Here is a 15,031-nt window from a genome sequence, read left to right as displayed (position 1 = left end):
GAGTTAAAGCTTAGGCAGGTTGATAGGCAGTCCAAGGCTCTTTCACATTCTTTGGCTTTAGTCAGGGTAGGCTGCACAGGCAACAATATATCTTGCTCATACTTTCCTTAAGCCTTGTGCAATGATGTATCTTGCCCGAGAGAACTAGCTTTTTTTAGAGCTGGACCTAATGAACACACAGCAGTAATATATCTTAATCATGGGTATGATTTTCTTAGTCTCTATGTTAATGATTCTAATTGTAATACATCTTGTGTCTGGGAACATGTTTTCTCATATCACTGCTTACTAAGAAACAATATATCTTTTTTTTTTTTAAATTAGTTGGAGGCTAATTACTTTACATCATTACAGTAGTTTTTGTCATACATTGAAATGAATTAGCCATGGATTTACATGTATTCCCCATCCCAGTCCCCTCTCCCACCTCCCTCTCCACCCCATCCCTCTGGGTCTTCCCAGTGCACCAGGCCCGAGCACTTGTCTCATGCACCCAACCTGGGCTGGTGATCTGTTTCACCCTAGATAATATACATGTCTCAATGCTGTTCTCTTGAAACATCCCACCCTCGCCTTCTCCCAGAGTCCACAAGTCTGTTCTATACATCTGAGTCTCTTTTTCTGTTTTGCATATAGGGTTATCGTTACCATCTTTCTAAAGTCCATATATATGTGTTAGTATACTGTAATGGTCTTTATCTTTCTGGCTTACTTCGCTCTGTATAATGGGCTCCAGTTTCATCCATCTCATTAGAACTGATTCAAACGTATTCCTTTTAATGGCTGAGTAATATTCCATGGTGTATATGTACCACAGATATCTTGCCCAGAGACATTCTGCCAGGAACTTGTTCTTGACGAATCTTGGGTCAGTGGTATTTGGGGATGTATGTTGTGGGAGGAGGGATTTGGTAAAACTTTTACAGCCTTGTACAGACTTGAAGTATTCTTTTTATCTATTTTCAGCAGCCAATTGAAAAGTATATAATGCCTTGCTTAAACTAATGAGGCGGATACTCTTTCTACCCCCTTCTGATGTCTTTGTCAGAAGTTTTCTCTGTCCTTTCACTTTAAATAAAAATCTTTGCTGCACGGACTGAGACTGCTTCTTTGGTCCCGGAGTTAAATCTTCTCCTTTGGAGACGATGAACTTAGCACCAAATGCTGTAAGCTATCACATTGCCTATATGAGAGCAATTCTCCAGGGTTGACAATCCAGAAGTAAAATTTCTAAGTCATATACTATATGTTTCTTTTAATACAGAAGGAACGATTTGTTCTCCAAAGTGATTTTACCAATTTACACTCCCACCTGTGACGTGAGAGTTCCTGTTTCTCAGTATTGTCACCAATATTTGGTATTACCAGACTTTTATAACATTTGCCAGTCTGAGGGATATGAAATGTTGTATTATGGGTGTTTAAATTCAAATACTAGGAATGTTAGGCATCTTTTTATATGCTTACTGTCTGTTGGAGTTTCTGTGCATTACCTCTTTGTCTACTAGGTTAACTTTAATGAATTGTTTTGAGGTCTTTATATATCTTGCAATATTAATTACTATGACTTGTATGCATTAAAAATATCTTCTCTCAGTGTGTGGCTTATCCTTTAATCTTGTTTATAGTATAGTTTGGCATACAGAGGTTTAAATTTTAACACAATCAAATGTATCAATGAAATCAAAGTTTATCAAACTTTGCGGGTTGTAATTTTTGCATCTTTAAGAACTCTTAGCAGGACTTCCCTGATTGTCCTGAGGTTAAGAACCTGCCTTGCAACACAGGGCACTTGGGTTCAATCCCTGATCAGGGAACTAGTATCTCACATGCTGTGGGGCAACTAAGCCCTTGTGGCACAACTAGAGAGACCACGTGTTGCAATACTGAGCCTGCATGCAGAGTGAAAGGCCCTGCATGAAGCAATGAAGATCTTGCATGCTATAGCTAAGACCTGCTGCAGTCAAATAAATAAGTATTATTTAAAAAGAACTCTTAGTTACTCTGATGTTAAAGATATTCTCCTTTATTGTCTTTAAGATTTTTGTTTTTATATTTTTATGTATCCTTTGTGCATGATGTGCTTGTGGCAACCTCCTGTTCTTCCTTACTTACCATGTTCCATGTTATTTCAGTTTCCATCAACACTGTACTTCCTTGTCTTTCTGACTTCCTTAGAGCCAGAAGTGGTTACATGACTTGATTCTATCCAATGAGGTGTTAGCAGAAAGCTTCTTGAAGAAAGTGCTGAAATACTGCAGAGAGGCCCCTGTACCCATCACCTATCATCTCCTGATGGTAACATCTCAAATAACTATAGTACAGTACCAGAAAGAAACTGACATTAACACCATACAATTAAATAGACTACAGACCTCACCTGGATTTTACCAGTTTTTGCAAGTACTCATTTGGTTAAGTATGTCTTTGTGCATAGTCTATGACATTTTATCACATGTATAGATTTATATAAACACAACCACAATCAAGATATAGGACTGTTCTATCACCACAAAGGATCTATCTCTTTCTTTCTAACTCTTCATAGTCACATCTGTCCCTGATTTTCCTGGTGGAAAATGTCCAGAGGAGATGTGGCAACTACTAGTCTGCTGTCCATCTCTAAATTTTTGAAGTTTGGAAGTATTGAGATTGCTTTTCTTTTTCACTCAGCAGAGTTCCCTGAAGATCTACCAAAGTTGTTGTATATTTCACTAGTTTGTTCCTTTTTATTGCTGAACATTATTCCTTTGGTTTAACCATTCTCTTATAGAAGGACATTTGCATTTTCTTCCAGTTTGTGGATATTACAAATAGAACTGCTATAAACATACCTGTACAAGTTTTTCTGCGAACATGTTTTCATTTCTCTAGGATAAGTGCTCAGGAGTGCATTTACAAGTTGTATGTTAAGTGTATGTTTAACGTTTTATAAACCACCATGTATTTCCAGAGTGTCTGTACCATTTTACATTCCCATTAGTAATGGATGAGAGATCCAATTCTATCAGTACTTGGTGCTATCAACCTTTTTCACTTTAGCCATTCCAGTGAGTGTGTAGTAGTATCTCATTATTTTAATTTGCAATTCCCTAGCAGCTAGTGATGCTGAACATATTTTCATGTGCTTCTTTGAAATGACATATTTAAAAACTGTTTCTTTCACTGTACTTATAAACAAGATAATTGAATTTCTGCATGTATTGCTCTCTATTCAGGAGTCATACTAAGCTCTCTAATTAGTTTTAATAGTTTCTAGATGAGCTTGAACTTATTGTTCACAAAAATGACAGTGATGCCTCCTTCCTTCTTATTTACACCTCTCACTTCTTTCTCTTATCCAGTTGTTCCTAATGTACCCCTAGAATTATTATTCTCAACTTCAATGGAAATGTTTCCAGTATCTCACCATTAGGAATGACATTGATTTTTGGCATATGATATTTATAATTCATTTATCTACTCCAATTTTACTAAGAATTAAATAAAATTGAGAATATATGGTGAATTGATCAAATGTCTTCACAGTCTCTTCAGAGATAATCATGTCTCTTCCACTTTTATCTTTCAACATATTTAATTATAATTTAATTACTAAAATTAAACCATTCTTGCCTTTTTGGTATAACACTAATTTGTGGGTGGTATGTTATTCTTTTCGAGTGCTTCAGAATTCTACTTACTAAAATTTTGAGGATTTTTGTGTATTAATACTTATAAACAAGCTTGGATTGTTTTCTTTTTCCTGAAGTTTTTTGGTCACAGTGGCCAACAGTGTTATGATGACTTTACAAAAAGCATTTGGATAGTTTCCTTTTCTGTGCACTCTAACAGTTTAAATGGAACTGGAGTTATCCCTTCCCTTAAGATAACTCACCCATGAATCACCTGCACCTGGGGCTTTTGGGGGCAGCTCCTTGCCACCTGCGAGATGGATCATGTAATTCTCCAATTTGAGGCTCTTCAATGACTTGCCAATTTCCTTAGAATAAAATTTGACTCCTAACCATAGCCTTCCAGGCCCTGCAGGCCCTGGCCCAGGTCTGTTAACACCCTCCTCTGATACATTCACCTGCTGTTCACAGCACTCCAGCCTCACTGGTCCCCTTTTTGAACCTGAAACACACCAGGCTCTTTGCAGTCCTACAGCCCTTTCATTTGCGGGTTTCTCTGCCTGGAATGTTCTTCTTTTTGCTCTTATATTCAATGGCTTATTCTCATCCTTCAGGTCTTACTTAATATCACATATCAAACAAGCCCCCCTCCCCACCAGCTTATCTGCTGTGAGGTCCTTTCTTTCTATCTCATCATTCTCTTTATTTCCTTAAGGTATCACTCATTACGCTCCGTTATCATCTTGCTAACTTCTTACTTGCTGACTGTTTGCTACATCACCTTCCACCCTACTGTGGACTGGGAACTTCTTTGAGTCCCTTGGAAAGTTGCCTGTCTTAGGGACTCTGTCTCCATTGTCTACAACTCTGGCACACAGCAGGTAGTCAAACAAATGAGCAAAAAACACTGCTGACTGAATGAACTAAACAGAAGACCGGTGAAAGGAGCACCATTGTCAGAAAAGAGATAAGAAATCACCTAGGGTAGCGCTCAGGTTTGTACAGGTTGAGATGACAGCAAAAGAGCCAAGTGGAAAGTCCTAGTAGGCGTCTGGAGATGTAAGAATCGAGTAAACTGAAATGCTGACTTGAGAGTTACCCTTAACCATCTGTTAATGCACTTAATCATCTCTCCACTCATCCATTAATCCATCTGTCTCTTCATCCATCTGTCCATACATGGATATATTCATTCATGGATTCAGTCTACAAACTTCTGAATAAACTATGAGCTAACCATGAGCCAAGCCCTGGGCACCTGGGTTACACTGACCAATAGGCAGTCTCCATCCTCAAAGAGTAGAAGTCTGAAACAGATGGGAGAATAGTGGACATAAGTAATAACAGACTGTATTAAGCACTGCTATGAGGTAGCTACAAGAGCATAATACAGAGCGTAGTCAAAAACATACAGATAAAATACAGAATTTAATCTTGAGGGTATGCCAGAAATGAGGGAGCACTGGAAAGGAGGAGCTTACGAGAGCTGATAAGCAAAGGGAGAGGCAGTTCATGGTGATAAAAGGAGAAACAGGAGAGACATTGTATCACAGTAAAACAAACAAACAAATCTGGGCTTTAGAGTAACCACACTTTGAATCCTAGCCCTTATCAGCTGGGTAAGATTGGAGAAATGATTTATCTTCTCTGAGCTTCAGTTTTCTCTCTGGAAAATAGGGGTAACAGTGCTAACCTCATAGCAATGTTGTGTGGTGTATCCTGCCCGATACACAGTAGATGCTCATGATGATGGGTGGATAATGGTGATGGTGGTGGTAATGGTGGTGGTAGGGATGATGGTGGTTGGTTGGTGGTGACAGTGGTGGTATTGATGATGGTAGTTGGCTGATGGTGATGACAGTGGTAATGGTAATGGTAGTAATGGTGGTAGTGATAGTGGTAATGGTGGTAGTGATGTTCCTGAAGCAGTGGTGGTGGTGATGATGATGATGGTGATGGTAATGATGGGGTGGTGGTAAAAATGGTAGTGGTGATGAAATGAAGATGGTGGTGATGGTAACTAGAAGACAGTTTAGAGAGCTTACCTCTTGCTTGTCGAGTAGTCTTTGACTTGGATTTCTGGAGGCATTGCCCCTTGTTAGAAGAAAGCTGCAAGAAGTTTTGGTGCACAACAGAAGGCTGGGTCAAGTTTGTGTTGCCATCTTTTGCAGGATGACTGTAATTCTGGTGGAAGCTGGACACAGGCCATCTGCTTTCTGTAAGGAAAATGCATTAGCTACAGTCCATTAAGTTGGTTTGCTGACTCAAAATCTTTTATGATGAGCACTGAAATTAAGTGATTATATTTTTTTCTATTTTAAAAGATATGCCTTCCTGCTGGGCTTAAATAGTAGGGTTGAGTTCAATGGTCAGGGGAACCAGTTTTAGTTATAATCAATTTTCTCTTGATGAATACAGGAGACTATGGCTTATAACTTCACCAAGAGGACCCACATTTTGCCTTCTGCACCTCTGTAGAGTGGTGGAGCACCAGGGATACTGAGGGTGGGGAAGTGGAGCAGAGCCTGTTGGAAAAAGATAACTATTTCTCTCTAGCAGTCCTTGAAGGGTGATAGTATCACCTGCTTAAAGCATCCACCACTATGCCCAGTACCTATCAGCTATGTGGCAAACAGACCTCTCATTTTCTTCCTCACATAGGCTTGGCATTCTCACAGGCAACTTAGTGGCAACGATCACCTAAAAAGGGCAGGAAACCAGGACATGAGAACCACATTCAGTGACTGGTGAGACTGTGGGTTCAGAAATGGCTGGAGGGAAAGATACTACTCTTTACTATGCGCCTACAGTCTGCCAAGCACTGTGCCAGCGGCTTCATGTTTGATCCTTACCATAGCCATGAGTTAGCATTATCCAATTCATCTTGAAAATGAGGAAATCAGGTCTCAGAGAAGGGAAATGACTTGCCCCAAATTATCGAACTAATTCAAGGCCTAGCCAGCATGCCAGTCCAGGCCTTTCTGACCCCAAAGTCTCCACTCTTTCCATTATACAGCTCTGTGAGGCTGGAATGCTGGGGACATGGGGTCTTATAAATGGAGTATTGGAAAAGAGATTGAGATATGGGACAGCCAACATCTATGATCTCTCTTCACTGAGCTCACAGCCTAAGTTCCTGGAGGAGCCAAAGTTCTAGAGAGCTAGGTCTGAGCCAGCCACATGTGGGGAGGGGGCGTGGGAAGCAGGAAGGCGCAAGATGAAGGTGGGAGGGCATGTTCAGAATTTCCATGATCGCCCCCTACCCCAAGCCTCTTTCCCCGTTTCCTTATCCCCAGGCACAGTGCATGCCAGGAACCACCTGGCTCTGGTATTAGTTCAGCCCTAAGCTCTTGGGGGAGCCAGGCCTCTGCAAAAACCCAGAAACATTTTAATAACCTCATAGCCTCATAGCTTGGGGCCCACAAGCTTTCCAAGATCTTACACAAATAGTTAAGCCCCCAGAAGAAAATTATATTGACTCTAAAACATGAGCAGATAGCAATATCAAAATTAATAAATGTTCAAATGTCTACAAATGCAGTATGATGCCAACTAGTCACAGGCATCCCAAACTAATTCTTAACTTAGTTAGAATAAAGTTAAGTTACAAAACAAAGTGAATAGTTTACTCCTCACAAAACTCAGAATTATAAAAATCCTTTTCAAAACTTGTATTGCGGAAAATGGTATTTGATGCAGGAGCCAGTTATATAATGCTTGGCACAACGAGTTTATTATGCTTGCCAGCCTATGAAGGCCTTAGGAGGCCTCTGCTAGCCTTGCAGGGCTGGGTCCCTTTGAGTCATAATGGTGGCCACAGAGGAAGCTGTTGCTGATTTCCTTGCAGAACTGGGTATCATAATTTAGTAGACAGGGACGTAGCTGGGGGCCATCTGCCGTCAGCAGTTGTGGTCTCCTAGGAAACACTGGAGCAGGACAAGGAGCAAGGCGGCTGATTGGCCACACATAGGAGACTGAAACATCCATCTGTCATCTGCTCTGTCTGGGCGAGGAGAGCAAAACGCTCAGATGCGGGTTTTAGCAGCTCTTTCTGGCTGCTGCTGTGTGAAGAAGGGGCTGGTTGGAGGAGAAAAACCATGAAGGAGGCTGAAGCAGGGTCCAGTGAAAAGGTGATGGTCGTCTGGCCTCCAGAAAGGGGCAGTGGAGATGGAGAGAGGAAGATGGGTTTGAGAGATGAACATATGGTAGAAATGGCAGGACTTTGTAAATTAGATACGGGAAGTGAGAGAAGGAAGAGGCCCGGACTGGGGGTGGGGGAGGGGTACATGGTGGTGCTGATGACCTGATGGCATCAGGGGATACAGCGGAGCAATGTTTGTTACATGCGGTGTCAGTCTGCATCATGCAAACCCAGTAGGCTTGAGGGGCTTGTGCGATGTCCAAAGGAAACCATCCAGGATGCAAAGTGATGTACTGGCTTCACAAGGTGGGCCCAAGGTGAGGACACAGATGAGGGCATCCACTCAGGATAGACAGAGCATGTTTATTTCACTGTGGAACCAGAGAGCAAAGCCCTCTTCTAGAACCTTGGGCTTTCACCTTATAACACCATTCATTCAGTCTGTCTATGAAACCTCCTCTGATGTTCACAGTCTGGTGGATAAAGAGATATGAACGAGGGCAACTGTGCTGCAAGGTGGACAGGGCTCCCCACTGTCAATGCTGTGGACTCTACTCTATCTGGTGGGTGTGGTGGGGTCATAGCAGACCGTGTGATGGAGGAGGTGTTGAATTGGGCCCGGGAGGTTGGGCTGGCTACCCATGAGAGCAAGTCCCTCTGGGCAGAGAAAAGAGCAGGCTAGCTCATGGTGCACAGATTACGGGCTAAGGGTTTTGCCATGGTCATTTGGGATTGCAAGAGAAAAGGAAAAATTTCCAAATTAAGACTTACTGAACCTCTTCAAGGTGCTACATTAGCTTCCCATCACAATTACCACAAATTTATTTATTTATTTTATTAATACTATAGTATATGTATTTCCAGATCTTTTTTTTCTTTTTTTAAAAAATTAATTTATTTATTTTACTTTACACATTGTATTGGTTTTGCCATACATTGACTTGAATCCACCATGGGTGTACATGTGTTCCCCATCCTGAACCCCCCTCCCACCTCCTTCCCCATCCCATCCCTCTAGGCCATCCCAGTGCACCAGCCCTGAGCATCCTGTATCATGATTGAACCTGGACTGGCGATTCATTTCACATATGATAATTTACATGTTTCAATGCCATTCTCCTATATCATCCCTCCCTCATAAAATAATACAAAGCTATTCTTTTACACTTCTAGAAGTCAGAAGTCTGAAATCAGTCTCACTAGGCTAAAGTCAGGGTATCAGCAAGGCTGACTTCTCCTGGAGGCACTGACGCAAGAAGCTGTTATCTTGCTTTTTTCAGCTTCTGTATTCTTTGGCTTGTAGCCCTTTCCTTCATATTTAAGGTTCATCACTCCAGCCTCTGCTTCCATCATCACACCGCCTTCTCCCATGATTCTCACCCACCTGCATCTTTCTTCTGAGGATAGTTGTGATTGTATCGGGCCCATGAATAATGCATGATCCAGGATAACAGCAAACTTCTTTAATCATGTATGCCATGTCCCTTCTGCTATGTAATGTAGCATTCATGTCTCTGGGGGTTAGGATGTGGTCATCTTTGGGGATCATTATTCAGCCTACCACAGGTGCCCAGTACACTCATCACCCCCAGGGTATGGAGAGCACACTCAGGCCCTGGAAGCCTGTCTGGCCCAAGGTCCAGGCTTTCAGCTTCTACTCCAGGCTGACTCTGCAGCGATTCTGTATGGAATCTGGCCATTGTCCTTGAGCTCAGAAATTGCCATTTCTGATTAAGTTGTACTGCAATATTGAGGCAAACAAGGTAGGTAGGGAGCAGAGGAACTGAACAGAGCTAAACAAGCTCTTTATAACAGGACCTCAGCATGCTGTAAGTATGGACAGTACTATAACTCTCCAAATGTAACTCATCATGAAACTTTTCTGCGATAGCAAGGCTTCATTGAACATAGTTTAGGCAGTGCTGCATAGAGCAGGCTACTGTGTTGGGTGTTTAGCCTGAAGGGGAAAATGCCACAGAGGAGGAGGTGCTTCCTTCTGCTCTGGGACAGGTGAAAGTGAGAAGGAGAAAGCCTCAGTCCTACATTTTTTAATTTAATAAATGTACCTTCTAGCTGCTGGATATAGACTGGTGAATTATATAATCATGATTCTTGCCCTACAGGGGTTTACAGTCTATGTAGTAGATAAAAGTAAAAATGATTGATTTTAATACCACCCAGGGAGATAAAGGCTATGGAAGAAATGTCCAGGATGGAAGGAGAGGGAATAACAGGGTGTTCAAAGGTGTCATTTACATCAAGACCTAAAGAAGAAGGAAATAGCAATTAACACTCCAGGCAGAGAGGACAGCTTGAGCAAAGGCCCTGAGGTGGGAGGGAGTGTGACACAGATAAGGAACTGGAAGGATGAAAGGAGGGCAGTGTGGCTAAAGCACATGAACATGGGTAGAGAAGAGGAGAAGGTTGGCAGGAGAAACTACCAGAGAGGCCAGATCACTTCTGTGCTTGTGGGCCAAGATGAAGAGTTTGGAAATCACTGTATAACTGTTAAGCAAGCAAGTTGCATAATTTGAAAAAAAAAACCAGTTATAACACAATGATAACACCGAAGAACACATGACAAGAAGCCAGTGGATAAGTCTTGCTCCTGCTGTGTTCCCAGTATCCAGAACGGTGCTTGACAAATGGGACGTGCTCGTTTGACAACTATCTGTTGAGTGAATAAGTCAGTAAGAGAAGTAGGACCCTGAGTACAGAGGCTGTTGTGGTAGTCCCTGCAGATGGAGGAGAAGGGAGATGGGAAGACATGGAGGCATTCAAGATGTATTCCAGATCTAGAAATGACAGATGTTACTGATTGGTTGAGGGTAAAGGGAGTGTTAATAAGGGAGGAATTTAGAATGTCTCCTGGATTTCTGCCTCAAACTACTGGATAGATGATGGTGACATTTTCTGTGAAGGAGTAGACTGGAAGAGGTTAAGGAATATTGGGAGTGAGAGTGAAAAAGAGAACCAAGAGTACATCCTTGAACATGTTAGCTGTGAGATGCTTTTGAAATAGCCAAGTACAGATATTAAGTTGACAGTCTGGAGGACAGGTAAAGCATGTATTTATAAATGTGGAAGTCATCACACATGGATGGGTAATAAAACCATGTCATGAGGAACATCACCAAGGGAGAGTGTGTGAAGGAAAGAAGAAGATGGCCAGGACATAGGTGGATTCAAAATGGCGGTCTTAACTTCAGACAACACTACAAAGCTACAGTAATCAAAACAGCATGGTATTGGCACAAAAGCAGACATGGATCATGGACAGATTAGAGAACCCAGAAAGAAACCCACACACATGTGGTTAATTTCTTTGACAAAGGAGCCAAGAATATACAAGGGTGAAAAGGCAATATCTTCAGCAAACAGTGGTGAGAAAGATGGACAGCTGTGTGTTAATCAATGAAGTTAGAACACTCCCTCATATCATACACGAAAATAAGCTCAAAATGGCTTAAAGACTTAGATATAAGACAGGACACCATAAAACTCCTAGAAGAGAACATAGGCAAAACATTCTCCAATGTAAACTGTAGCAATGTTTTCCTAGGTCAATCTCCCAAGACAACAGAAATAAAAGCAAAAATAAACTAATGAGATCTAATCAAGCTTATAAGCCTTTGCATAGCAAAGAAAACCATAAACAAAATGAAAAGACATCCTACAGAATAGGGGGGCAATATTTGCAATGAGGTAATTGATAAGAGCTTAATTTCCAAAATTGATATATAATATAAATAATAATATAAATAATATATAATATATAAATAGTTCATACAGCTCAATATAAAAAACACAAACAACTCAATCAAAACATGGGCAGAAGACCTAAATAGACATTTCTCCAAAGAAGACATCCAGATGACCAACAGACACACAAAAAGATGCTGAATATCTCTAATTATTAGAGAAATGCAAATCAAAACCATGAGGTATCACCTCACACCAGTCAGAATGGCCATCATCAGAAAGTCTGCAAATAATAAATGCTAGAGATGGTGTGGAGAAAAGAGAACCCTCCTATACTGTTAGAATGTAAAATGGTGTAGCCACTATGGAGAACAGTATTGAGGTTCCTTAAAAACCAAAAAATAGAGTTATTATATGATCCAGGAATCCCACTCTTGGGTGTGTATTCTAAAAAGATGAAAACTCTAATTTGAAAAGATAACATGCATCCCAGTATTCATAGCAGTACTATTCTCAACAGCCAAGAATGGAAGTAACCTAAGTGTACATTAGCAGATGAATGGATAAAGAAGTTGTGGTATATATATATATATATATATATACACAATAGAATATTACACTCAGCCATAAAAAGAGTGAAATAATGCCATTTGCAGCAGCATGGATGGACCTAGAGATTATCATACTAAGTGAAGTAAGTTAGAGAAAGACAAGTATCATATGATATCACTTACATGTGGAATCTTAAAAAAGATACAAATGAACTTATTTGTAAAACAGAAATAGACTCACAGATATAGAAAGCAAATTTATGGTTACCAAAGTGGAAAACAGAGGCAGGGATAAATTAGGAGCTTGGGAGTGACATATACACACTACTATAAATAAAACAGATAAACAACAAGGTCTTACTGTATAGCACAGGGAACTATATTCAATATTTTGTAATAACCTATAATGGAAAAGAATCTGGAAAAGAGTATATATACATGTGTATAACTGAATTAGTTTGCACTGTATTCCTGAAACACAGTATTGTAAATCGACAATATTTCAATAAAAACAAACAAAAACAAACAAAAAGGTTATATTATTGTGATGATCTGGAGAAATCTGTTTAATCCCTCTGAGTTTGTTTCTTCCTCTGCAAAGCGCGAGTAATTCCTCCTCCTAGGTCCATGCTTCAAAGCACCAGACACACAGGAGGGGCTCCACAGGGGACACAGCCCTAGGAAGGCTTAGAATTCCCCATGCTGACAAAGCTGGAAAAGGGACAGATTTAGCCGCTCTGCAGCCACACCTAGCAGAAATAGACGACTTAGCCATCTCTGTGAGCAAGCTCTCCTCAACAGCTCTGCCTATTACTCAGGCTCCTCTCCAACCCTCGCCAGCCCTGGGCTACAAAGGAAGTCCACCCCGCCTGCAACTCCAAAGAATCGCCACCAGAGGGAGCGCCTCCCCAGGGCTGGTACTGGCTGGCTCTCTTCCATCCCAAACTCTCCTCGCTTCCTCTTTACTTGCTTTCTCCTTTTCTGTTTGTTTTAATTTCAGAAGCACCCGAGAGTCTTAAAAAGCACAAGAATCCAAATAGAATTTGGACAGCTCCCAAATCTTCTGTATTGTTTCTGCCTTTTATTGTCTAGTTGTTAATTACCAACAATCCTGTTTGAAGACTTGTTAGAACCTTGAGAATTTGATCATTTAATTTGGGCCTTAGGAGCATCATTTCTTTAAGGAGAAGATGATTCTACTTAAGATGATGTTCTAATCCAGAAGTTTTAGGAATACAGGCTGGTTGGAGAGACGGGCTGAGGAAGGAGCCCTGAAGGGCTGCTTTCTCAAACAGCTCGAAGTGAAGGTGGGATGTGAGAGGCAAGTGGACCACAGATACTGGAAAAGGGTGGATGGACCACAGGATTCCACGTGGTGGCTACAACCTGCGGGTGGACCCAGGAGCACCAAAGGCTGGGCAGGAGTGCAGAGCTCAGGCCCTGGCCCTCAATCAGGCCGCTGGCCTGGGAGAGGGGCGGGGATAGGGATAGGGGGCAAGAGGTGGGGCAATAAAAGTGGGAATAGGGCCAGGGGTAAGAGAGCAGAATCATCTTCTCCTTAAAGAAATGATGCTCCTAAGGCCCAAACTAAATGGTCATATTCTCAAGGTTCTAACAAGTTTTCAAACAGGATTGTTAGTAATTAACAACTAGACATTAAAAGGCAGAAACAATACATAAGATTTGGGAGCTGTCCAAATTCTATTTGGACTTTTGTGCTTTTTAAGACTCAGGTACTTCTGAAGTTAAAACAAAAAACAGAAAAGGAGAAAGCAAGAGGTGGAGGGACAGTTTGGGGTGGAAGGAAGAGTCGAGGGTCAGGGGCTCGGGGTCAGGGTTTGAGGCTAGGGGTCGAGGGCAAGGTTAGGCATAGGGTTGGGGGCAGGAGGTGGGATCAGAGACAGCGGTGGGACTGGGGGTGGGGGAAAGTCAACGGTGGAAGGGACAGTCGGGGGCAGGGGTGGGGGAGATAGTCAGGGGCAGGGGGGATGCGGGTGGGCGCGGGTCCCGCACTCCTCGATCTGCTGTTGGAACTCGACCCTGATGCCTCACCATGGGGTTCCAGCAGCCAGATTGTTGCGGTTCTTGAGCGCCGGGCTCACCCTCCTGGACAACGTCTTCCAGTCGTAGACGAGGAAGTATTGATATACTTCTTCCCATTGTCCGTCTTGCGCTCGGCTGCTTTCCGCTGCCCACGTGGTTGAGGAGAAAGTCCACCTCCACTCTACCCGAAGCCAAAGAAGCGCGGGCAGATGTCGCCCGGCGTGGGAAGGCGGGAGGGCGTCCGCGCTCACTGCGCAGGCGCAGTTCCGCCGCCGAGCCTGCGCGACCCCCGCCCGCAGTGCGGTGGGGGCGGAGCGGACCAGCCAGCCGCCCGCCTTGGAGTAGCGGTGTAGTGTACACCGCTTTGGCCGCTCCGCTGGATGTGCAGGCCTTCTCCCTTTTTTCAGTTTTTTAATCAAAACATTTCTATCCTCTCGGTCTGTCTCTCATACTGGGGACACAGGATTACTGAGCTTCGAAGATTTTATGGACTGTTCAAGAAAGGAAACCAGTCGTAAGCATGGAATGGAGAGTGTGAAGAAGGGGAAAGAAGGCTCTGGAGTCAGGAAGACCCCAACCGAGCCCAACTCCTGTCGTCTGTGAATTGAGAGACCTTAGATAGATCACTGCACCTCTCAGAGCTGTGATGGGACCAGCATTTATATTGGAGAGGTGAGAATAATGTGAGATGCCAGTTTTTATGTGTGTAAATTAGTGATACCAGTAGCACCTACCTCATAGGGTTGCTTTGAGAACTGAATGGAATAGTGCACATAGATCGCCTGTTTCTTAGTAGACAGTCAAAAATGTTGGCTCTTTAAAAAGTGTTAATACAAAGAACAGCTCATAGTCCTGTAGGCCCTTAATCTGAGTACTTTCCTTTATAGCTCTAACCTCATCTGTTCTATAGAGGTAGAAACAGGTCCAGAAAGGGTGGGTGCTTCCTCAAGATCACCTGTAAAATGAGAATCAGAGTAGGG

General features: G+C 42.3%; 1 long non-coding RNA gene across 1 annotated transcript; it reads right to left on the bottom strand.

The window, feature by feature from the left end:
- Nucleotides 1-4,182: 4,182 nt before the first annotated feature.
- LOC139037112 (uncharacterized) lies at nucleotides 4,183-14,267 on the bottom strand. The gene is made up of 3 exons (XR_011489930.1): nucleotides 14,061-14,267; nucleotides 5,660-5,830; nucleotides 4,183-4,921 (listed from the first exon to the last, which is right to left on the bottom strand). It is a non-coding gene; the product is annotated as an uncharacterized lncRNA (long non-coding RNA).
- Between the last annotated feature and the right edge of the window lie 764 nt (nucleotides 14,268-15,031).

Source organism: Odocoileus virginianus, chromosome 10 (genome assembly GCF_023699985.2).
Source record: "Odocoileus virginianus isolate 20LAN1187 ecotype Illinois chromosome 10, Ovbor_1.2, whole genome shotgun sequence".
Taxonomy (NCBI): Eukaryota; Metazoa; Chordata; class Mammalia; order Artiodactyla; family Cervidae; genus Odocoileus; species Odocoileus virginianus.
The sequence above is the reverse complement of the archived record's forward strand: the minus strand, read 5'-3'. Positions and strand labels throughout refer to the sequence as shown.